Here is a 25,668-nt window from a genome sequence, read left to right on the forward strand (position 1 = left end):
GCACCCATTCGACGCCGTCGAGGGCCCCCGCCACGCGGACGCGGCGTCCTGTTCTGTTCCCGGACGCGGCGTCCTGTTTACCCGCCGCTGGTCTGACCGATCTGCTGCTGGCTCGCGGTCGTGCGCCTCCCGGCGCCGTGCCGCCGTGTGCAGTCAAGTCTAGCCGCGCTGTGCTCAGAGCCGTGCCGGCGCTGCCCTCTGGGAGCGAGCTGTCGGCGGCCCTGACCGGCCGCGGCCTTGCTCTGCAGCGTCGCGTCCGAGCGGAGCAGCCGGAGGCGGCCGGCCGGCCGGCGCCGCGGGAGCGGCGACCGAGGCCGGGCGGGCCGGGGTTTCGCCTCGCTGATCGGGGCGCCGCGGCGTCGACCGAGCTGCCGAGGCAAGCGCCTGGCTGACGGATGGGTGGACAGCCTGACCTGGAGTTCTCGGGTCTGGAGCGGGTCCTCTCGGACCTGGAGCCGGCGCTCTTTGACCTGGAGCCGGCTTCTCTGACCTGGAGCTGCCCCCCCCTCTCTCTCTCTCTCTCTCTCTCTCTCTCTCTCACAGCGTTGTGCAGCACACCACAAACAATGTTTGCACATCCCGCAGTTTCCTGCGAAGGCGCTGGAGAGCACAGTGTCACGCCGACGTCACATGGCGACATCGTTTAAAGGGTTAATAAATCCGGCTCGTGGGAGTAATGAAGAGTGATGACTATACGGGGCGGCGGCTGTTCGGCAGCGACGGGCGCGCTGTTGGCCGCGGCCGGCCGGTCTGGGCACGGCGCCCGATCTCAGTATGCGGCGCAGGTCCGGTCTGGATCTATCGCGCGGCGTGAGGCTCTTGTCGCTGCCATCGGCTCGCGTGATGCCAGCCGCCGTTCGGCCTGGCAATTACCCCCGTCAGTCAGTCCTCTCTCCATGTGACGTCTGTTATCTCACTCCATCAAAGGCGTCCACGTCACGTCTGCAGATTCGCAGCAGCCCTCGTCTCCTCCAGGTCAGACGTTTGTCGCCGATCACACCGCTTTACGTCCGATGTCTCCGCTGTATGGCGTTTGCCCCGTATTTTTGCTCCATCGCAGTCGGCCCTGGGTGGCTGAGACACCAGACGGCCAGCCGCAACCCGTAACCTGGCGTGATCTGACCTCAGCTCTTGTCTCAGGGTGCGCGGCGGGGAGCTGTTCGAGTACGTCACCGAGCGCGAGAGGCTGACGGAGGCCGAAGCGTCTTTCTTCATCAAGCAGATCCTGCATGGCCTAGAGCACATGCACTCCAAGCTGATCGCTCACCTGGACCTGAAGGTAAGTGAGGCCGGGCAGGTGGCGTCATCAACGTGTGGCGCTGAGCCGCCCCTCCCCCCCCCCCCCCCGCTGGCACGGCGCCGTGTGACGCGATAACACTCACTTTGAACAGCAATCGCTCGGCCGGTTCGGCTATGTCCACGCGCTCTGTTAACTTATCCTGAATTCCGGAAGACGATGCAGGCCTCTGCGAACTGAGCGCCACACATATTAGAGCTCGAGCTGGCTCAAATACACCGAGTTCTTACTTGTTAGCGGGCGGCGCCAATGCTCGCCGCTATCGCGTTGTGCCACGCAAACCACCGTTTCACATGAGACACAGGTCATGCGAAGAAGCAGCGGGAAGGTCCCGGCGCCCTCCTCCCCCTCTCCACTGAGGCGGATTCCCGTCTGTCGTTTTCCACACTTCCTAAATTCTGATGACGAGGAACATGACACCTTAGGAACGCTAAGCGAAGACTCAAAAATGGATGACATAACACGACGTAAGACAATCTCGGCTCCTTCACTCTAGCTTGCAGGATAACTTTATCTTTATCCTGCATGCTTTTCATTCGGCTAACAGCATCGAGATTCCATTTCCACAGCAACTGTCTGTGCGTCTCCCCTATGCGACGGCGTCTACGGAGTCGAAATGTTCTGGTAAACGCTGAGTCGGCGCCAGCCTGCAGCGGGGCTGTGTCGGGCCGCGGCGGCACACTCAGCGTATCTGCTGGCCCGGCGGCTATCGTCAGACCAGCGTTTGAAAATGTCTGTCCCAAACGGCACGTGCGCGGGGGCGCGGTCTCAGCGCCGGCGAGAGGAGCCGGCTGCGGTCGCTCGGGCCGGGCGGGGCCCGCGTAGGCCCCACGGGGCCTGGCAGCAGACAGCGGCCTCCCGTCGTTCAATCTCGCCTCGGCAGTGCACGTGCTGCGGCCGCAGCACAGACCCCCGGGGTTCATCTGATCAGACCTGCTGGGAGTGACCCGGAACAGAGGACCGCCACGTGACCCGGCCTCCGCGGCGCGCCTGATCAAGTCGTGAGATGGGCGGCCGGCACGTGACCTGCCGCCCTGAACGCCACCGGCAGAGGCCGGCCGGGCCAGGCCGCACCTGTCTGTTGCTCGGTGAGCCGGCGCGACTCAGGACCAGCACCTGTCTGCTGCTCGGTGACCCGGCGCGACTCAGGACCAGCGGAGCTCCGCTGCGGGCTGGCCGGCCGCAGCAGATGCCGCTGCCGCCGCCTGTCGCCATTCCAGCGCCATATCGGGCCGGCGGCCGTGTCCAGGCGGCGGTGACACCGGGCCCGACCCGATGACCCAGACAGAGGGAGGTCAGGCCGCTGACGTTCGCACCCGGGCGTTGTGTGAGGCGCCGCGCCGAGCGTAGATCTGCGCCGGAGAGGCCGCCAGGGCGGCGCCAGCAGCGGCCGTCGCCGCTGACTGACACCGCTGTCTCACAGCTGCCGGTCGCCGGGCGGCACGGACGGCCGCCATAGGTCACCGACAGTCCTCTGCCTCGCTCCGACCTCCCATCTGTCCGTCCGTCTATCGGGGCCAGCCTGACCCGGCCCGCACGTGTTGAGCTGGGCGGCAGATAATCGCCGATAATCCCGGTCAAAGAACGGCCTCAATGGGCGTCGGGTCACGACTTTGGGACCGATCAGCGCGGTCAGCTCGGTCTGGTCACGACGCCCGGCCGACCACCAGCCCTGGTCTCAGCTGCCTGCCGGCTGGGCCCGGCCGACCACCAGCCCTGGTCTCAGCTGTCCGCCGGTGCGCCGGAACTTGTAAGACTAAGCGGGCAAGGGAGCTCCCATATTTTCTGAAAGTTTAGCATTAGTCCTAGTAACGCTGTCTGAACAGAGAAATGGCAATTGCTTCCTCCCACTTGAGAAAACTTCTATTACACCTGCCATTCGCCGTACATGAAGCATGTAAAAGTCCCAAACAATGGACTTAGAGCAAACAAGTATCATAACTATTGTTATGCTAGTGAATCATGATTATGTTAGGATGTTAAAAGATATCCGGTATGTTTAATTGCGTACCCCACCCCAAAGCGTAAAAGTTAGCCCATGGCGGATTAGCGGCAGAACCAGTCGAGAGCAGCGTCGGCCCGCGCCCCGCCCTGGTCCGTAGCGGGCCCACTGTACCTCTGACAGTACCCACTGTACCCCTGAGCGCTGACAGAGGTCAAGAGATGCTTCACCAAAGTGGCGCCGGTCGCCGTCAGCTCTCTCTCCCAGTCGGCGGACCAGGCGCCTATAATGGTGGCATTCGTTACCGATAGGATCGGTCACCAGCGCCGGGGAGGCCCGCACCGAGCCGGGCCACCTCCACCGCCGGCCGGCGCCGCCGGTGGGCGGACGGCCGTCTCCGTGGTCGCCTACTCCTGAGGCCAGCCGTCTCCAGAGGCCCGCCTACTCCTGAGGCCAGCCGTCTCCAGAGGCCCGCCTACTCCTGAGGCCCGCCCTACTCCTGAGGTCCGCGTACTCCTGGGGCCGGCCTACTCCTGACTCCCGTGTCTTCCTGCGCGGGCTTAGACTTTCACACGATCCCATGCCTGTGGCTGTTGATGAGCCAGACATATGTGATGGGACTGTTGACGTGGCTTGGAGTGGGAGTGGGTGACATTTTTTTGTGAAAGATTGATGTCGCAGACTGCTCTTCGAGACCGCGACGCCAGTGCACACCGGAAACTTAAAATTGAAACTCGCAGCATGCCTCTTTTAAGGCCAAACTGGGCTTAGTCCATTCTGCCCATGAAAATGGAATACGCTGGGTTCCGTCTCCAGCACCAACACGCACCGTCGTTGGCCTATTGCCCTACGGCCGGTCTGAATGGCAAATATGACGCCTTCCATAAGATTTAGGCCGCAGCGCGTGCCCGCCGCCGTCTGAGCTGTGATACGTTGCCTAAGGCCTATTTGAGGAGTGATTGACTCTGGGTGATGGTATCGAGAACCTCCTCTTCAGTATTACTGAAATGCTGAACCCTCAGGCAACAATGCTGACATGCTCAAAAACCATCTTTCCTTGTCACAATTTACGCGCCACAAGCAGTACATCATCCGACGTGACGTAGTTGATTTTTTGGTAGCAAATAGGCGTTGATGAAGGAGGATATAGAGTTATTTTTACATGACCTGATGGTCAGTATAGACCATGTGTCGTTTTGGCTGCTGCTGTTCCAAAAAGGGCGCGTTTCGTCCGACTGCAACAAAAAGCTCACTACTCAGCGCGGCGTAGTCGACTGACCGGCAGAAATCAAGGCGCGGGTGCACGTACGCCAATCGACGCGCCGTTGCCGAAGGACTGAAGGCAAATGCGCGTAGAAGATATGGAGTCTAAATATGTGTAAATAACAAACACTACAGAATGCGACGCAGTGCAGTCCATTTCAGGAACAAACAAATATGGCAAATTTAAAGTATAAACGTTGTCGTCCACAGGCCAACAAAATGCAAAGCTTTTCATTGCTGCCTGCTGACAAGTCAAAATAACTGTACCTGCTCAGATCGCGACACAAGCGCACCAGTCGCCGCCGCCCGCAGTAAAGGTACCGACTGCAGGCAGGCAGGTATGAGACCCGCGGGTCCACAAATTCCCAAAGATTGTTAAGATGATGCCTAGAGCGGCGATGACCACAACTAGACTATTCTGACCTTTGGTCACCCTGGCTCATGGCGTTCATGATCTAGGGAGAATGTCTACGTTGCGCCACGTTAAAGGAAATTATCTGTTTTCCAAACACCAGGGATGTCAAAATCGCGTGGGTTGAGCAAAACTGAATTATATCTTTTTCAGATCTCTCGGCCAGCTTACGCCACCGATAATGTTTTTTAACTAGTGACAATTTTTTAAGGTTTCAAAGGGCGCAATTACAAAACCTGTTCGAAAATTACGCTTGCGGGAACGCGCAATTGAATTCAATTTTTGTTATTTTAGCACCCATTTAGTGACTTCAGTCAGTAGGAAATTGTGATCTACTTCGAAGTAGCAGCATTGAGCACCTTTTACATGGAATGGACAGGTGGCAGCCCGTGGACCGGATGAGGAAGGCGAGTGCACCTTATGCAGTCCGCGGGAGTGATCGCTTTCACCCGCTGATGTGATCTAATGAGAATAAATATCGGTCAAACCCGCTCTTCGGCGGCACTTAGCGCACACTTAGCTCAGAGACCCATGCTGTGACCATGCGATGGCCTGTGCAGTGATCTGTGCTCTAACCTGTGCTGTGACCTGTGCTGTGACCTGTGCTGTAACCTGTGCTGTGACCTGTATTGTGGCCAGTGCTGTGACCTGTGCTGTGACCTGCGCTGTGGCCTGTGCTGTAACCTGTGCTGTGACCTGTGCTATAACCTGTATTGTGGCCAGTGCTGTGACCTGTGCTGTGACCTGCGCTGTGGCCTGTGTTGTGGCCTGTTCTGTGAACTGTGCTGTGACCTGTGTTGTGGCCTGTTCTGTGAACTGTGCTGTGACCTGTGCTGTGACTTATGCTATGACCTGTGCTGTGACCTGTGCTGTGACCTGTGCTGTGGCCTGTGCCGTTCGCCCGCCACCGTGCGCCTGTCACCGGATCCCCGTTGTGAGGCGCGGGCGACGCTCCTCCTCTCCCGCCGCCGAACGACCGATGCTATCGGCCTAATTATCTCCAGCGCTGTCACGCCGGCCCGACCAACAATGTAGCAGACAAATCGAGGTCCTCCGCCTGGCGCTGGGGCGCGGTCGGCCGCGCCGCCCGCCGCCGCCGACCGCCCGCACCGCCAGCACGCCTTTCAATCCGGCTGGCGCGTCCCGTGATGTATAACCAACCAGGAGCCATTCGGCGAAGCCCTCCCGCCCGGCGCCACTTTCACCTCCGAGTCGCATGATGCTCCGTCGCTGATCAGATTTTGAACACGGGATGGGTTCGGTGTCGTGGTCCCCACGGCGCCCCAGCCGCATAACGTCAGGTCCAGAGACACATTCCGCGGCGGCCGGGCGGTCTATTTCGACGCGCGCGCGGCGGCGGCTCGGCGTTGATCGTCGGGCCGTCGGCGCTGACGCAGTGAGTCATCGCGCGGCGCGCCAGCCGACGCGCTCGTCACCTGGGGCGGGGGGCGGGCCTGCGGGCCGGGCTGGCGGCCCCTGCCGGCGCCCCGCTGCCAGCGGTGGACAGAGTCGTCCGGCGTCCGAAGGCTGCGGCCCCTGTTGGCGCCCCGCTGCCAGCGGTGGACAGAGTCGTCCGGCGTCCGAAGGCTGGCGGCCCCTGTTGGCGCCCCGCTTGCCAGCGGTGGACAGCGCCGGCCGGCCGGTGTCCGAAGGCTGCAATCCCTGCTGGCGCCCCGCTGCCAACGGTGGACAGCGCCCGCCGGCGTCCCAAGGCTGGCGGCGTCTGCCGGCGTCCCGCTGCCAGCGGTGGACAGAGTCGATCGGCGTCCCAAGCTGGCGGCCTCCGTTGGCGCCCCGCTGCCAGTGGTGGACAGAGTCGATCGGCGTCCCAAGGCTGGCGGCCCGCGTTGGCGCCCCGCTGCCAGCGGTGGACAGAGTCGGCCGGCGTCCCAAGGCTGGAGTCAGGGGTGACTTAGCTGAGGCTCGCCGGTGCCGCTGTGTGGTTCGGCGCTGTCCGCATGGGCTGCCATTGAATGTCTTCCCACCTAAACGCGACTTAATGACCACATTTGATATTTCGGGTTTACTGTACCCAGTTATGGTTAATACAGATGCATGCATGCAGGCTTGGGACAGTATGGGACTGCATGCTTCGTTGCGATGGGCCGGATGACAATTTACACTAACGTCATAAATGTCCGGATATTGTACGCGGACGGTATTACCTACAGCACACACGCGCAGGCCGACGGTCTGATCCTGCCTCGACAGAAGCAGACCGAAAGCAGCGGCGTGCCGTCTGCTGGCTTTCCTGATGTGTAAAAATTACAACTCCACGCTGTCTCAAAAGGAAATGGTGTGCTCTCTTCGCAAGGCCAACATTCTCGCATAAAATTTTGAAACGGCAAAAAACAATATATGGTGGCTTTTCAGAGTGTCCTTCAAGGAAACCAACGCTATATATCCTCCATCCTTCATCTGAAAGCGACGATTCGAATGTCTCCACGACAACCTCCGACCCCACGCGGGCATACGTTCATAGTGGTTAAAGGGGGTGTTCCACATTTATAGGGGGCTTGAACTGAAATAGCCATTTGAAGATCGTTCGGTGCAGTTCACAGTCATGCCCCTTTTCAAGACCTAACACCCTGAAGTACCTAAGCTGAAATGCTTTAAAAATGTGGGAGAATATCTTGGGGAAGTATTTGAAAGTCACTATGCCATTCATGATGTTATAATATTGTCATTCAAATCATGCCTTGTTTTAAACCATGCGGTAATCGAAACCAAGATAATATGATAGTCGAGTCATTAATATCTGGCGTTTTTGGATACCATTTCTAAGCATAACGGCCGTCACTTTGCTCTCAACGAATGCTATGCAAGGTGTGATGACGTAATGAAATAATGACATGTCTAGACGCACATTCACTAAACAGAGAAATCGTGTTGTCTAGAGCAGCCTTTTCGACTTAAAAGTGTAACAACAGCTATGAGTGAGCCTGTTTTATAAAGTCTGATACTTGCTTCAATATCTTTAAACCGGAAATATTTCCCCTTTAACACCATACCGTCTCAACGTGGGCACATACGTGAACAATTTAATCTACATGACGCTATCATTAAATGGGCATCCGAATGGTACCAGTTTTACAGTTATGTGTCATTTCTTGGCTCCGTTCGTGTTGACCTTGTTCGCCGTTTGTTGGCCTTAGTCTGTTTACGTACCATTTTATAGCGCGGCTTCGCGCCTCGCCAAACCTGCCAATTAAGTCGCTTTGGCAGCCTCTCCCCCCCCCCCCCCCTCCCCGCACACACACCACTGCCTATCAGAGGCGACGGGCCCTCAGCCCGTTGGCAGGTCGCGTGGTCTCATCGCGTGAAAAATATGCCCGCGAGCGTTACGTCACCAGGGAAACTGACGGCATAGGCCGCCAAAAAGGACATTCGCACTGTCATCTAGCGGCAAATAACGGTACTGCTGGCGGCGGTCCCCAGTCAGCGGCACGTCCGGTTGGCGGCAGACTGAAGCTCGCGTGACTTGCTCCAGTCAACTCAGGCGTGGGCCTGGTTGGCCATTGCAGGCCTCAGGCCGCCTCAGCGTGAGGTCCCGCGGCTGGACCGTTGAGTCGTCCGTGGGACTGGGATACCCAGCCCTCTGAGCTGGTCTGATCGGCCTCATCCCATGCCGGCTACTGGCAGGGGTGCAAATGTTACCGTATCCCTCACAGCATCCTGCTTCTTCGATCTTACTATCAGCCACGCATGTGGATGATATCCTACATTTAAAAATGAGCGTCGTGACTTCTTCTGTGCGTGGTTGAACGTTGCCAGCCGCCTAGCGCTTTACGGCAGCGGAGCGCACCCCTTTTGTGCTGCTCCGAGGTACGGCGGCGGCTCGCTGCTCGAGGAGCGGCGGGCGCGTCTCCTGTCTCTCCGGTCCAGCTCGCCACGTGGTCGGTATGCCGCTCCGAGGTGGCACCGGCGGCTCGCTGCTCGAGAAGCGGCGGGCGGGTCTCCTGTCTCTCCGGTCCAGCCCGCCGCATGGTCGGTATGCCGCTCCGAGGTGACAGCGGCGGCTCGCTGCTCGAGGAGCGACGGGCGCGTCTCCCGTCTCTCCGGTCCGGCCCGCCGCGTGGTCGGTGTGCCGCTCTGAGGTGACAGCGGCGTCTCGCTGCTCGAGGAGCGGCGGAGGCATCTCCCGCCTCTCCGGTTCAGCCCGCTGCCTGGTCAGGCCCACTTGGGAGGCGAGGACGATGCGATTGTTGGTGAGTTATCTAGGGTGGGGAGATGGTGATGAATGCTGGTCGTGAAGTACGCTCATGCTGCCACAGGGACCGACAGCCGAACATTAGCTGGGCTTGAATGTCCAGCCCACCACTTAATTCAGTATGCTTTATGCACGGTTGGGGCATGCGTGCTTTGTTAAGGAAATGGTCCGAATAGGGTCTCACCGGACGAGAAAGGCTTAATGATTAGCTGGCCGTAACAAACGGTGGCCCCGGACGAAGGGCTGTTATCTCAATCGCCGCGGCCGCCGCGGACTCGGCGGCTCCCGGCCCTGGGACTTAGCATCGGCGCAGTACAGTCATCCCATCAGCGCCGGACCGAGGAGATATTCAGTCGGCAGTAGCTCATCGCTGCCCTGCTGCTGTGAAAGTCCGACGTCTCGTAGTCTGCTGCAGAGTCACGCCAGCCAGCGGCCACAGACGGCGCGACTACCCCGTGACGACCTGAGGCGTTATATCCGTCGGACAGCCGTCGGGACCAGACCGTCGGATACACGGAAGGTCACAGGAGTACGGGAGCTCGGCTCCTGCGGTCCACGGCACGGACCGCGCGCAGACGGACCGGCGCGATGGTCTGACCGCGGGAGATGGCCAAGTCTCGTGACCTGATACAGGACAGCGGGTCCAAATGGCAGCACAGAGCGACTGAGGGAGAGCAAGGGCTCAGCACACGGGGGGCGGAAACCAGGGCCCATGGTTTTGATAGTCCTTGCAGTGACATTGAAAGTACTTGAGTCCTAGCAGATTCGGGTTTGAGCGACGGGAGTGTGTTTGCCTCGGACTGATAAGCGACGTCCACCTCAAGATGTTGAAGTAGCAGGCTACACCGTGCGGCAGTGGCTCAGCCAGCCTGCCTTTATTAGCAGCAACCGTGAGGATGCTGATGTTGAGACGGCGTCTGCTACTGCTGATGATGATGGCAGGAATAATAATAGCGATAATGATGATACTGGTGATGATGATGATGATGGCGATGCCGCTGCTGATGCTATGATAAAGATGATGACGGTGATGGGTAATGGCGGTGATTGTGGTAATGGTGATTGGCATGGAAATGGAGATGGCAGTTCTGACAACAAAAACCAGCATCACCAGTTTCATTATCGTGAATTGGGCAACATGCCATCTCGACAAAATGCCCCGATGGGTATTGCAATGGAGAAATGTACGTTTTGACAATTTTAGTCACATTTTCCAGATAGAAACATTGTTTTCAAACATATTTCCGTTATCATATCAAAAAGTGTTCATTTGTATGGTACGAGATCATCGATTTTGAACCATTTTTGTTTTGTTAATAACAATCCGAAACTATAGTTGAAATTGGTATTGTATGCCCTGTCTGAAGGGCTCGGAGAGACGTGAAAAGATCTTAAGGTGCTAATGTATGACCTACGGTGTGACACAAATATTGTGCAAGGTCGCTGCGCCATTTGACCTCTGTTGATGGTGGGATGGAGCAATGTGTACAAGGTCACTGCGCCATTTGACCTCTGTTGATGGTGGGACGTGACAGTGTGTACAAGGTCACTGCGCCGTCTGACCTCTTTTGATGGTGGGATGGTGCAAGGCGTACAAGGTGACTGCGCCATTTGATATCTGTTGATGGTGGAATGGGGCAATGTGTACAAGGTTACTGCGCCGTTTGACGTCTGTTCATAGTGGGATGGGAAATTTGCCGCCTTTAATCAGCGACAAAAGGCGCAGGGGCTGCATCCAAAGCGCAAGGGTCGGACATACCAAACAACTTGCTAACTGCACCATCTGCGCCGGGACTTGAAGAACATTCTGACGCCCAAAATCCACTTTAACCTCAACACACCCAATAAACAAACGGATTCTGACCAACTATGATATTGCTATCCTTGAGCTTGGTCTTCGACTTCAACGCTATGAAAAAAACACAGCGATACGAAAGCCCGCAACGTGATTTCCATCTTTCTTACGGCCCAAGCTTCCATGGACACAACGCTGTAAAATCTCCACAGGGTAAAGAGAACGGCGAAAACAAAGATACCATAGGAATTTGGATAGCCTTCCACAGCCTCCAGCACACATCACACAAAAAAACTTTGTGGTCGATCCTGTAATAGGCCTTTGTCATGAGCATGTCAAAACCTTGCTATAGCGTGATGCCTGCACTTCCTGCCAGGGTGGGAGGCAGGCGGGGGCATATGGCCTCAGCAGCTGAGTGCGCCGTAAAGCCCCGATGACAACGACCTTGTCATAGGTACGGCTCAAAAAACACTACAATCGGCAAATAAGATCCTACTTAGTAGAGTGCATTGGTGCCGACTTGTTGAGAAGAGATGTTTAGAAGATAATGCCAAAGAAAGTCGCCATTTCCAGAGGAATGCAACCAAGTTTTTATGTGATCCCGGATCCTCCATTGGTTTCTACACGCATATATGCTTCCGATGCCGAGCAACTGGTCAGCTACAATTCTAAGGGGACGCGAAATGACGCGAAGCATTGCTCATAAAAATATGGTATGACGACACCCATGTAGAATGCACTGCATAATTACATTTAGGCAGCATGATTGTTTGGCAAAGGCACCAGCAAGGGGATCTTGGCCCCCTCATCGGTGGCTCTGTAGAGTGGTGTGACACATTCCTGCACTATAGGCAGGGGGGAAAAACGTATCCCACTCAGCTCTTACCACGCCTTAAAACATTATTTCACGCATTGGTGATGCGCTAATCAAAGTAAGATAGCTGGTTGATCGAGCTCGCCGCAACCGAAAGCTATGAGCGTTTCGAGTGGGACAAATCTCGCTTTGAAAGTTAGTGGGCGCAAGCTGCCTTATTCTGTCTCACCATTGCCCAATGCTTGACGCACTAGAGCGATGATCCGTCACGAAGCGTTGCTTGCACAGATCCCCGACGCACCAGACCTCCAGTTTGTGTCGCTGCACCAGAGGCTGATGACGTAGTCCTGGTGAAGTATTTTGCCAGGCTCGATCTGACTCTCGCTGGGCCTTGATTAATGCACCCAATCTGGCTGGCAGACTTTGTTTTGTTGGGGTTGGCATTCATTTCTTCGGAAATTGTGGATCCTCTCTTACCGTAAATATTTGGACACCGGTCTAGTTGGATTGTGATAACACACATCAATGTTTGGGAGCGGCGTGAGTTGTCTTTAAGGGCCAGAGACTTCGGTCCATTTCATGACGACGGGACTCCAGGATCGTCCCTGCTCCCGGAACTTCAGGATCGTCCCTGCTCCCTGATGGGTCTGGTCCGATTCGTTAATGGCATATCCATGAATGGTTAAGCATTCTGATCTAGATGTGGTTAGCAAGATGTCACCGACGTGCGTTTCAGCTTGAACCATCCCATAAGATGTGCATGCTTAAACAATGCCGTGTAGACGCCTTAAACAATGCCTCTAGAAGCGTAGCCCATAGACATGGTCAACCCAAGAATGTCATGATGCCATGGCGCATTTCTGCATGTCGTATTTATAATATCTAGGCTTTTTAATGTTCTTCTCAAGTACACCACATCACTCTGTGACATCCAGCAGAGATTTGAAAACCATGGCGCCGCTATCAGCGTTCAGGTAAGACCGTTATGCGCTATAGGTGCTTCCAGCATGTTTGCGTCATGAGGACGCCGTTTTTTCAAGTTGTCATCTTCAGCTAAGACATAGACCATCCCCAATGAATTTGCCGTTTGGCAGTCGGTGGTTTTCTCAGTTCATCTCAGGGATGTTGAATGGCAGAATAGCTTGTAGCCCGTCAGTGACTGGTAGCACAGTGGCGCGTACCCTACCTGTTGTCTGGCGCAAACTAGGGACGTACCCGTCCATTATCCCTTACTGGGACCACGACAAGCGGAGCGTCTTCTCCCCTTTCGTCGTGCCCGTATGAGGCGCTGTCGCGTCGCTTTCCTCCAAGGCACGCATTGTACAAAACAGAACCAATCGCTTTCCTTTGAGGTTAGACCGAGCTGTTGCGTGATCTGTCATTACCAGTCCAGAAAGGATCTGATCTGTCCCCCGAGTCGGTCCAAGCCAGAGCGCAATCTCTCTCCCCCGAGTCCGTCCAAGCCAGAGCACAATCTCTCTCTCCCAAGTCCGGCCAGGCAGGGCGTGATCTCTCTCCCCCGAATCCGGCCAGGCTCGGGCGCGATCTCTCTCCACGAGTCCGGCCAGGCTCGGGCGCGATCTCTCTCCCGAGTCTGGCCAGGCCGAGGCGCGATCTCTCTCCCGAGTCTGGCCAGGCCGAGGCGCGATCTCTCTCCACGAGTCCGGACAGACCAGGGCGCGATCTCTCTCCCCCGAGTCTGGCCAGGCCGAGGTGCGATCTCTCTCCACGAGTCCGGGCAGACCAGGGTGCGATCTCTCTCCCCCGAGTCTGGCCAGGCTGAGGCGCGATCTCTCTCCACGAGTCCGGGCAGACCAGGGTGCGATCTTTCTCCCCGAGTCCGGCCAGGCTCGGGCGTGATCTCGGCCGTCTCTGATGGTTTCCCGGCCCGTGATGGATGATCGTCGCGCGCACAGCAGCCGGCGCCTGCATTCCTGGCTCGGGCCGCCCGTGCGAACCGGACCTGACCGGGCCGGACACGCCGTTGCCAGTCGGACCGCCAGCGCCATCTGCGCGCTGGCGGTCCCGCCGAGCTGGCCTGCTGAGAGCAGGTGTCCCCAACCTGCAGAATTCCCTCCGACGTGAAAAAGGAGGGTCTCGGAGACGGGTGAGATGCAGTTGCAATCTTGCCGAATCGTTTCTGAGTTGAGACTGAAAACCACTCAGGCTGCGTCAACGGGCAGGCAGCACTGCAAGATGTTGTCACAAGCACTACCGTGCACCACATGTCCTGTGTCTGATGTCTGCTATAGTGGCCCAAGACGAACGGTGTTTCCCCTAACACGGGACGTTCAGGAACGAGCTAAGTAGCAAAAGTTCAATTATGTGGTTGTACTGTGTTGTCCGAATGCACTTGCCGTGTAAAATATCGACATGGGCTTATCAGCCACTCATATGGTCCTGTTCACCTTAAAGGTCCTGTTCACCCCAAAAGATGAGAATGCACCCAACTCTTACATGGTCCTGTTAACCCTAAAGGCTCAGAACACGCCCAACGCTTGTTGCTTGAGTTTGTTTGTTTGCTTCGAAAAAGAACATAGTTCGTTACATCCAAAGGGGGAAGTGGCTCTAAAGTTTTGCGCAAAATACGGATTTAGAAGGCACCGGGTCCGCTCAAGCCTGCTCTGCGCCCTGCTGAGGCGCAAGCCTGTCAAGTCAAGCCTGCTCTGCGCCCGTGGTCTGAAAAAAGGAACAGTTGGACTGCGCTTTTGGAGATCAGGATATTTGATAGAGACATGGCTCGTTTTCCTAATGGGCGTATTCCCCCACGTACGATTCTCAGTAAGGACGACTTGGACAATGTACATGTTTACATGGACATGGACGTGCAGCCGCCCTGCAGGGACGGCCAGACCGGGACAGTCGCCCTGCAGGGACGGCCAGACCGGGACAGTCGCCCTGCATGGAGGGACAGACAGGGACAGACGCCCTGCAGGGACGGCCAGACCGGGACAGTCGCCCTGTGGGGACGGCCAGACAGGGACAGTCGCCCTGTGGGGACGGCCAGACCGGGGACAGTCGCCCTGTGGGGACGGCCAGACCGGGACAGTCGCCCTGTGGGGACGGCCAGACCGGGACAGTCGCCCTGTGGGGACGGCCAGACCGGGACAGCCGCCCTGCAGGGACGGCCAGACCGGGGCAGCCGCCCTGTGGGGACGACCAGACCGGGACAGCCGCCTTTCATCGGTCGGCCACAGTGCAGCGGTCAAGGCCGGCTGAAGCCAATGGTGTCGGGTGCCGGCGGCCAACCGCCCACTGGTGCGAAGACCCGGTCACACCCTCGATCTATTTGTCTTTATTTCAACTCTCCGTTGCCTGTCAGATGGAAGGTTTAGTCACCTGCCATCACGTTTCAACACCTTTGGGCTCACAGGAGGAGATCAAAGCGCGTGCTGAGGTGACGGCGGCTATATGGTTAGGTGCTGCCGCTCTCAACACAAGGTGAAGATCTTGTATGTCTATCAATAATCCGGGCTGTCCTAAAATTGTGGGCCCCTACCGAGGGTTGACCATTGACTAGTGTAATCTGAAGGTCAATCAGAAGTCAATTCTGTATGTGCTGAAAGGCGTTTAAACGTTGGATATATTGGTGGATGCTTATATATAAGGCGTTGCTTTTTGACGCACTTGGATGGGTCAGTTCCAGACAAATATCATGCAATGACACAACAGTAGTTTGAATCACAGACGTCGTTGAATTGTTATGTACTCTCTCGACTGCCGGTGAGTCTTACAAGTTCAACTGTTTTCTTGTTGGTTTTTATCGCCGAGCACATCACATCAGAAACGTACGGTCAAACTGCGTCAGGCTTCCGGGCCTTCACTGCTGGTTGAGGAGCCTTTCGGGCCTTCATTGCTGGTCGATGAGCCTTCCGAGGCCTTCATTGCTGGTCGGCGAGCCTTCCGGGCCTTCATTGCTGGTCGGTGAGCCTTCCGGGCCTTCATTGCTGGTCGGCGAGCCTTCCAGGCCTTCATTGCTGGTCGGCGAGCCTTCCGGGCCTTCACTGCTGGTTAGCGGCGTTTGATCTGCGACAGGAGAGTGAGCTCCTCACATCGCTCTGAACTGTGTTCAATATGATTATGTGTTAACACGGCTGATTAATCATGCGTTGAAGGCCGCTCATTTGCACCGGAGTAGCAGGGCTAGTAGACATTAGTGCAGGCTTTAATATACAAGTTCGTTAGTTCGTTCGTGAAATCCCGTCGGTAGTCATTATCTCAGTAATCTTCCTCGGAGCCTTGACGCCTTAAATTAGCTTGGGTCCTTTTAAGGCACGCTGAAGTTTTCCATTTACCTTTGGTGACAAAAACCAACCGTAAATCAACCCGTCTAACTTGGCAAAGAACGTTGATGGTGTTTGTGTGATCCCCATTTCCTCATAAAACAAGATAATCATCTCATTATGCCCGTTCTGAAGGCGCTTTCTATAACGCATGCGTGAAACTGAGCGATGATTTTGACCACAGGTGTGACTTGCGACGGGCTGCGTGCGCGCTGTGGCGCGACTGTGGCCGGCCGGCCGCCGCCGGTGCTCGGTGCTTGCTCGGTACAGGCCGGGGTGGGACGCGTCCTTCTGCGAGTGATGTTCGACGTCGCAGGGCTCGTTGGCTCGCCACAGGGCAGCCGCCTCCGCAAACGGTGCTGCTGCCAAATGCAGCCGCCGGGCCGTCTGTTCGGCGGAATTGTACCGGCCACGGCAGCGGGGGGAAGTGGGATGGTGCTGCGGCTGCTGGTCGACGGTGGCGCCGCCAGGCGGATGGCAGGCGGCGCCACTGGTGGGGCTGAGCTGTCTGGCACTGCTGGTCGGGACTCCGGCGCCGCGAGCATTGGACTGTGCACGGCACGCATTCGGTTTTTTGGAGAAGCAAGCGAGGCGCATGGCAAAGAAACATGTTGAGGTTTCATCGGGTTGTCAAGGCTGGGACTAGCAAATGGTATAATTCGAAATGAATGGGCCGAACTTAGAAATGCGCAAGTGCTGGCCGTGCCAGCTTGGTGGATAACGTCGGCGTCAATTTTTGCATGCAACGCTTGGTGCCGACCAATGCCGATGTTTCTGACCGCAATTTTTCTGATACACACAGCAAGATGGTGCAGCACAGACTGCACAACACAACATGAGGCTCCCATGATAAAGCATTTCATCATATAACAGCAGGCCTTTACGTAAAGACGCTTTACTGTGTCCTCAGCACCATGATACCTTTTTAGGCTTCACCCCAACCCGGCGACAAAAATATTCTTTGATTTGTAGTTGGTCCCTTGATTCGGTGAGATTGGCATCAAATCAATGCATTTCCTATGTCATGGTCCGATGATGATAATCAGTGCATAGTCCGATGATAATAAACAGTGCATGGTCCGATGATGGGCATCACCTTGTCCTCACTACATGTCGGCTGTAGGGTGCTCTTACAGCTTGCTCTGTACATTGCTAGTACACACAGGTAGCAGTCTGAGCCAACCACACGTGCATTAGAGAAGACCGGTTGTGCATCGACGTTTCTCAAACATTTCTGTTTTCTCGACCATTTCCTGGTGTAACGAATGCGCCGGAAATTTTGGGAGATTTTTACATCTCCATTTATCCCTGCGTGCCAGGGAAACCCGGTGCCTTCCTAGCCACGCTTGAGTCACCACAATGCATGTACTCTGTGTAGCTGCAATTGTCTGTGGTTGCACCACCACGCTTTTCTTTTGAGATGCGCTTCACCATTCGCCGCTCTTGCGCTGTTGCCACGTTTTCGGAGTTGACGGCCTTTTGAAATTCGGGTGGTTGGTTAAATGGTATGACCATCACTGTCTGTTCCTATTTCACCCTCGGTGTGCTCAGACGTGCGTCCTGGCTCTGTTTCAGCCGGAGAACGTGATGCTTTGACCAGGAACCACACGCAGATTAAGCTGATCGACTTCGGCCTGAGTCGGCGGATGGAGCCAGGCGACGAACAGCGACACTGCTCGGTAGGCTAGGTCTGGTAAGGTGCTCCACATGCTCGGTAAGGCTAGGTCTGGTAAGGTGCTCACATGCTCGATAAGGATAGGTCTGGTGACATGCTCACATGCTCAGTAAGACTAGGTCTGGTAAGGTGCTCACATGCTCGGTAAGGCTAGGTCTGGTAAGGTGCTCACATGCTCGGTAAGGATAGGTCTGGTAACATGCTCACATGCTCAGTAAGACCAGGTCTGGTAAGGTGCTCACATGCTCGATAAAGGTAAGGGTCTGGTCGATAACGCTATCAACAGGCGGAGTCGCAGGATTCGGAAACGCATGCATATGTACGCGGGTTACCAGAACATGCACGCCTCGTCAAATGCCGGACTGCCCACAACTGGTTGAAATTGGTGTGTTGCAAATGATACAGAAAGATTAAGATCATGCAGTTCAATTTTTGAATAAAAAAGCTGTCACAAGATCACAACAAAAACACACCGGATACAAGCAGAGGCAGTGTCACCGGGAACGTGGGAAACGCCCCCCCCCCCCCGCACCGCTATCATGGATAGGAGAGGAATGTCCCTCTTTTCCCAGCAGCCTTTTTGCAGGAGGCAACATATTATTTACACAGATTTTCGGGAAAGGGGTTCCTATTTACAATTTTCCGCCATAATGAAGCTTCCTCACATCGGTATAGGATTGCATTGCTACGAATACTGGCATGGTGCTGCTAAGACATCCAAAAGACCGCTCGACGGTATTCGCCATACACTGAAGCATATCCATTATCTTCCGTTACCTTCATGCCTATACAATTGGGTTGGGGGGGGGGGCGGGGGGGCGAATTAGATCATCATCTATTGACTGGTAAGTTATGCATGTTACACTAATGCATATTTACTGTCATATTTTATGACTAATTATTGCTCGTGAGCATTGCACATATTTTGGGCGAAAAGTAAAAAATTACCTTGAATTGCATACTACTCGCACTACAATGAATCACTCCTCAGGTACCACTGCTATTTTGTACGCTCTGCGCCAATAACCGTCACGTATTTTTACGACGCCCGCTGTCGTTTTTAGAACAGTAGCTTTAGAACGCAAGTTGACACGGCCGTGCAACTTTCGTATATTTTATTGATTGTTGACTTTAAAACATTTTGTGCTTTGGTGCCATTGCATGACGGCATCATTATATAACGTTTGCTTTATCCATTACCGCACTTGTAAAATTTTGAGGAAAACATGATGGGCTCTGCTGTTATGATTTTATTTAGCGCAATATAATTGCACCTTTGAACAATGGTCTTTTCAACAGCTTTGGTGAGATTCACTTTCTATTTGAAATTTAAGCAGGGCCTGATCCCAGCTTGGTGGGGGGGGGGGGGGGGGGGGGCGGAAAAACCGTCCGCCTCATTGTTTTCGGGCTTAGCCGAAGGATACTGGAGAGCTTAGCGACGCGAAGTTTTTACCACCTTTTATGGATTGATTTTACGCTCGGAAGTTTCGAATTTCCAAGCAGGTCACTAACTACGACCATGGTTAGGCTTGGTCGAAGTCTAAAAATCATGACCTCATAACTTGGTTAAGTATATCATAATGTTAAGACATTGAGTTTAAAATAAGATATTTGTAAAAATATGCAAGCGCATAACATAAAAAAGTATTGCCTTTGAGATAAGGTCACTTGACCTAGGCTACCGTATACAAACAAAATATTCAAGAAAAAGCGGGGACGTAACGAAATATATGCTTCAAAGGGGACTATGGTGGCCCCCTGAGCCAAGAGGATTTACGCTAGATAATGGGCGATTTCGAGGGACTTTGGTCCAGCTTCGCAGGATCACGGGAAAATCTATTTGACAGCTGGTCCCATGAGGAAAATGTTGGCTTCGTGTCTGAGGAAACGGTTCTGCAAAGTTTGCAATGATTGCGTCGTTTCAAATTCACATTCCACTGGACAATTTCGGAAAATCGGCCAATAATTCCATGCACTGTGCTGAGAAAGAAATCACGATATACCGAGAAAAGATTGTTTCCCGCCGGCTCGGAGGCGCATGGTGTCGTTCCATGCTGGGAGTGGAGAGGGAAATAGCCATTGCTTCTTTTTATTCAAACGCCCACAGAAGCCAATGCTAGTTCTTCTGAGTGTTTTAGGTTTCAGTACCTGCCCCACTACCTGGCTTCCGTGCCCCATAGCTTACGATGGTGCAGCGCAGGACGGTTAATGAATTTGCATAGCAATGGTCATTTAGGAAATACCAGTTATCAAAACGCTTGCTTTCTCACTCATCTTTTATTCAGGGTAGTGGTAATGCGTTAAACGACCTCGTCCATCTCACTATCAAAAACTGGTGGTGGCGCCCCTGGACGTAAGATATCTGAAACCCTCTCTCGACGAAGCCGTTTTCACACGCTCACCCGACAAGGAGCGGCTTGATAGGCCCAACGGTATTAACTTTTGAGAAAAAGCAGGTAAAGCGCTGAAACTAAAAAAAGACTCAAACTAACGTACTGTTTTTTGTGGGGGCCATATGATAATAGCCGGTTTTTCCGGTTCCAGTTCGATAAGAGACCTACCAAGTCACCAAAACGACCTTGAAGGGGCCATATAGGAAGTGAGCCGGCAGCCTTCTGCCGAGCCTGTCTCTCGGGCAGCGGCCGAGGACAGCCGGCCTGGGCCTGGACGGCGCTCGGTGCCGTCGAGGCGCCTGCAGTGACCCACTGATAGTGCTGCGGGCTGACACCTGCTGATGACACTGCTGGCTGGTGACGGGCGGCCGGGGTTCCTGTGTTGCAGGCACGCCAGAGTTCGTATCGCCCGAGATCGTCAACTATGAGCCGCTCTGCCTGGGCTGTGACATGTGGGCTGTCGGTGTCATCACATATATCCTGTAAGTACTCTGCAAGCGGTGCTTCCAGTGCGGAACATAACGTAGGCTGCAGCTTCATAGGAGCGCCGTTCACTTTTACATGTTTGACATTCGCATTGTTCTGCGAAATATTTTGATACAAAAGCAAATGTGACATTCTGAATTGTTGGTTGTTTTGGTAATTCTGCCATTGTGCAGGTGTGGTGTAAGGGTACTTGTATCGCGGACTGATGTCATGTTAAGTCACATGACCACATTCCATGTTTGAGCTACCCACTTAAACTTGATAAACGTACTCGTTAAATCACGGAATCAACACAGATGCCAAGGATCGGACATTTTGACCGCACCACTAAAAAGAGCAAAGGATTTCATTCACGTTCGGACCACCGGAAAAGACTCTGCGAACGGGCTTCCTTCTGCTCGCTTGTCGCATCTCCGTCGCTGTTGGGCGGAAAAAAGGTACCGATAGTTCATAACTGTTCCACTACGTGGCGCTGACATCGTTTTAGCTAAGTTTTTGGTTGCTTCTGCTAAGAAACAAACCGGCGGGAGTCTTTTCTCGGAAAATCATCCAGTCAATAGTGTCGCTATTTCACTTGGCAGGCAGATTGGAACAAACAACTATATCATATTTCGTGCCTTTAAACACCGTCAGAAGTGTTTGTCGATTTGCGTTTGTCCGCCGCAGTTTTGTTTTAAAGAACTGTCTGTCGACGCTTCCCAACGCGTGACGGACGCTTATGTCTCTAAATTATCCGTGTGTGTCTGCTCTAAATTTGGGTGCGTGTGTCTGCGCTAAATTTAGCTGTGTGTGTCTGCTTTCGACCCTCGCCGTATTTTCTCCAGTCCTGTTATACCCTCATTTCATATTAACCACTCCATTATTTGCCCCGAAACCGTTCTTTGTTGTATTCCACACGCTGAGTAGTAACATCACCGCCCAGGAATTCGTCCAAATGGTCATTGCCGGCCCCAGAGTCTCTATCCAGACCAAACCTGTCCCCGATCGGCCGAGTGCGTGAACCGAGTCCGCCTGTGTGCCGACAGGCTATCTGGCGCCTCTCCGTTCCTGGGAGATACCCAGCAGGAGACGTTCGCCAACATTGTGGCCTGTGATTATTACTTCGACGAGGAGTACTTTCAGTGGCACCTCCGAGTCAGCCAAGGACTTCATCTCGCGTCTCTTTGTCCGAGATCCCAGGTAACGTGTCGCCGGATCTCCGGACGGCCACCACGTGAGATGGCCTGGATAACTCGCAGCGCTGTCCTGGGTGCTTGCTCCACCCCTTAGTGACGCGGGGCGTGAGGGCGGACCATGTTGAGTGGGGGTGTTGCCTGACAGCAGGTCTGTGCGTGATGCCGATTGGAGTAAGAATGAGCTCCAAAAATCAAAAAGCTTTTAATTGAGATAGCGTAAGAGATGGTTCATCTCAAGGCTCAATAGTGTCTCTAGTGTCCTCAATAACAGCAAGCACACGGTGCCGGATATCGCTTTCAGTTAGGCCAAAAGTAATATAAAATATTGCAGTTGGGGTTTATACGTGTGTAGCAGCAATTTGCGTAGCTACGTCTTACTGGAATGCATTTTCTACGCATGCTTTTAGCCATGGACTTGTGCTCATAGGTCGTTTTGCACGGCGATTCTTTTTTCCAATTTGTTCGCAAATCACATCACACGCAATCAGAACCATCACACACGACGACGATACGTACAAATTTGTACGGCTATTTTTGATTATTTTATCGAACCTGACCACTTTGAAGTAGCTGCTTAATGATATTATAGGTGTTGGAGTTAGAATTAAAGTTCGTTTAAATTAAACTCCGCTGTTTGGAGTCGGGCGAGGCCATTTGGTCACCCCGATGCACTCTGATTTGCGCGCGCTAGAAAACTTTCCTTCATGCTACCCGAATACTTTAAAGCCTACGCCTATTACAGAACACTTCTATGCTATCCTTTTAAGACTCGCATTTAAAACGTTACGTACAAAATGGTTGTAACAGTTGCTTTTTTCATTGTCCATGCCTTTTGAACATTAGCACGGAAAACGCCTCAGATTGAAACTAAATGCTTGCCATATAGAGTTCTGCGGCTGCGGACCACGAACAAAAATTTGTGGCACAAATACACCTAATCAGCTCATTGGCCCACCAACCACCCGGACAATATCTACTTAACAGCGGCCTCACACCATTAACACACCGCTCAATTTGACTCTCCGCCCCTCCCCAAAGTTTTTTTTCGGAAACGGTTTCCGAACGGTGCGGTGTAGCCGCGCCAAATTTTGCATAGCTGTAGAAAATAGAATAGCGGATCGTTTGGTACCACAAATTTAGATGTATCTTAAAAGGCTGCTGGCCACACGGCAAGTCAAACCCATGCCATGGATACAGCGAAGTCAATTTTAAGGGAATCGTTCAATCTAATACAACAGTGGAGTGTTGGACGAAGTCATACAACTCTGAGATACTTTCTTAGGCAACACAACAATTAAATGAGCAAATTCCATTGACCAGGGTCATGTATGGTGGTCAGATCAAGGTGGAAACGAACTGGTCTCATTGCTCTAGGGCTTGCTGCATGGGAAAGGTTCTGGTGCGCATTTCAAACGTAGTGATAACAGGAACCGCTTATGCATCTTCATGGCTTCCTAAAGGTCAGAATAGCTTACTGACCTAAATAACCCGGTCAACATTTTGGCTTTTAGGAACATACTGTCTGGTGTAATCTTTGTCGCTCATTCAAATGCAAAACTTAAAGCAGTCGGTTGTGATTTTGGTTACCATGACTTCGAAAGGTCAGACAAGGTCACTTACCTTAAATGAACATGTGACCTTTTGGTTAGAACAGGCATCTAGGTTCCGGGAAACTTTGGAGACCAACCTGGAGTATGACCTGGTTTGACCTTTTTGGCCGAAGTTCAACCTAGGAAGCTTAAAGTCTAACCTAAGTGAGTTCACGTACAGGCCAATACACCCTGTGAATTTGGTGTCGCTAGTTCTCTTAGTTCCTGAGATTTCGATGTGGCCAGATTGGGCCCCACCTGAGTGAAGGGTATCCAGCCGGTCACCCGGGCGCATGTGAAGGATTCCAGCCGGTCACCCGGGCGCATGCGAAGGGTATCCAACCGGTCACCCGGACGCATGTGAAGGGTATCCAACCGGTCACCCGGCGCATGTGAAGGTGTATCCATCCACCCGGACGCATGTGAAGGTATCCAACCGGTCACCCGGACGCATGTGAAGGGTATCCAACCGGTCACCCGGCGCATGTGAATTATGGCCGGGTCGGCTATAGCTAAGAAATATTGTGCTATTCAATGCTAGAGCATGACCGTCCACTGAATCCGGCTGCTGTCCGGCTGCGGATGCTAACAGCCTGCCACATTATCGCTGTGCCAGCAGTTAGTTTGCTGCATCGTGTTGGTTTGTTTTGTTAGTTTTGCAGCTGGCTAGCCAGCTTGGTCTCTGAGCCTTTCATCTGGTGTCTGCAAAGGCTCCGACTGTATTCCATAAGCCAGGGAGAGCAGCGCGTGGATGGGCCTTGGAGGTATGTCCAGCCTGGTCTACGGTATGTGGTCGGGCCAATAGTGTCGCTCCGTCGCTCGCCCTCCGGGCCGGCGTCCACAGCGCCACTGAAGTCCGCTCGGCGGCCCGTCTGCATTACTGCGTAACAGGAAACGGCTTCGTATATTGCATACCGGACGAGGTCTCAGTAACTGGCAAATGCGCTGCCGTCAGCTTTAGTTACAGTTTGTGGCGACTTCCGTGCCACGTGTTTGAGGAGTTCTTGGTATCAGAATGGACGGGTGATGTTCTCATCACTTATAGAAGGAGTGCCGCTTGAATGTGCGCCGGCCAGACAGAAATTCTACACACAAAGGCCCTTTTACTGCATTCATGACCGTCTAATGTTTGAGGAGTCAGTGAATGTTGGATGTAGATACATTAGCATCGAGTAACGCTAGTGATGTGCCTGGGTTCTTTCCGGTTACTTCGCAAGCGTATGGCTTAATTGTGTCCGACAATGCCTTTGTTCAAGACACTTGGAGCCCACGATTGTCATGTGTCCTTCGTGCTCCTAACTTTCGGATAATTGTACAGGACACAACGGGGAGTAACGTTTGTCAAGACTGGGCGGTCACTCGTGGCCCGATGACAAGGGCTTGGCGTGTAACCCGTGGCCAGATGATAAGGGGTCGCCCGCCCGGTCATCGGGCACTACCTCCCTGGCTTACGTCGCCTTCGACTCGATCGCGTCAGGTCGGCTTAGTCGATACCGAGGCGACGGGGGCGCGGTGGTGGGGTCCGGACCTCGCGCGCAGCGCGGCTGTGGTATCCGCGGGTCTGTGGCTCACAGCGGCAGCGGTTTGTCACTCTCGTGCTGTGCGCGTGGGAAGGACTTGTGACAGAGGACGCACAGCGCGGGCAGCGGGCCGAGTGGCCGCTCAGTGGTGAGCGCAGCTGCACCAGGTGGCCAGGGCATTGTACGGACATTGTGGCTGGAACGTCACGTGTGACCGGCTGCGTGCTGTGCAGCTGACTGACGGCTGGCGCAAGGGACCCCCCTCCTGCTGTGCAGCTGACTGACGGCTGGCGGCAAGGGACCCCCTCCTGCGTGCTGTGCAGCTGACTGAGGGCTGGCGGCAAGGGACCCCTCCGTGCTGTGCTATGCAGCTGACTGACGGCTGGCGGCAAGGGACCCCTCACATTCCACGCAGTCTGCTATGAAAAAACCCCACTGCTCTCTGGTTGGACCCCGTTACGACCAGGCTTTTATTAACAATTTAGCAATATGACAATTTTATTAACAATTTAGAAGTGATTCTGCTTTTTTGCGTGCTCGCACCATGCTGATTTTAATTTCCACGTGAACAGACTATCACCATGTTTAGTCATGTCATGTGTGTTGCGCCGCAATGCAATATCAACTAACAAAACAAATGCACGCGATTGAACTTGGCTGTTTATGCTAAACCCTTTCCAGCACGCGCCGTAGTGCATACAAGAGTGATTTCACCTGTTGATAAGGACTCACGGAAAGAAGTATGCACGTACATGCTGTCAACATAAGATACCCTATATTCATACTCTATTCAACCAATTCGTTTTTTGAGCAG

The 25,668-nt window shown here is 54.0% G+C and overlaps 1 pseudogene; it reads left to right on the forward strand.

Moving 5' to 3' along the window:
• The first annotated feature begins 395 nt into the window (after nucleotides 1-395).
• LOC119110912 (death-associated protein kinase 3-like) lies at nucleotides 396-25,138 on the forward strand (annotated as a pseudogene).
• Nucleotides 25,139-25,668: the final 530 nt, after the last annotated feature.

This window comes from Pollicipes pollicipes, unplaced genomic scaffold, assembly GCF_011947565.3.
Source record: "Pollicipes pollicipes isolate AB1234 unplaced genomic scaffold, Ppol_2.1 Scaffold_724;HRSCAF=833_pilon_pilon_pilon, whole genome shotgun sequence".
NCBI classification, from domain to species: Eukaryota; Metazoa; Arthropoda; class Thecostraca; order Pollicipedomorpha; family Pollicipedidae; genus Pollicipes; species Pollicipes pollicipes.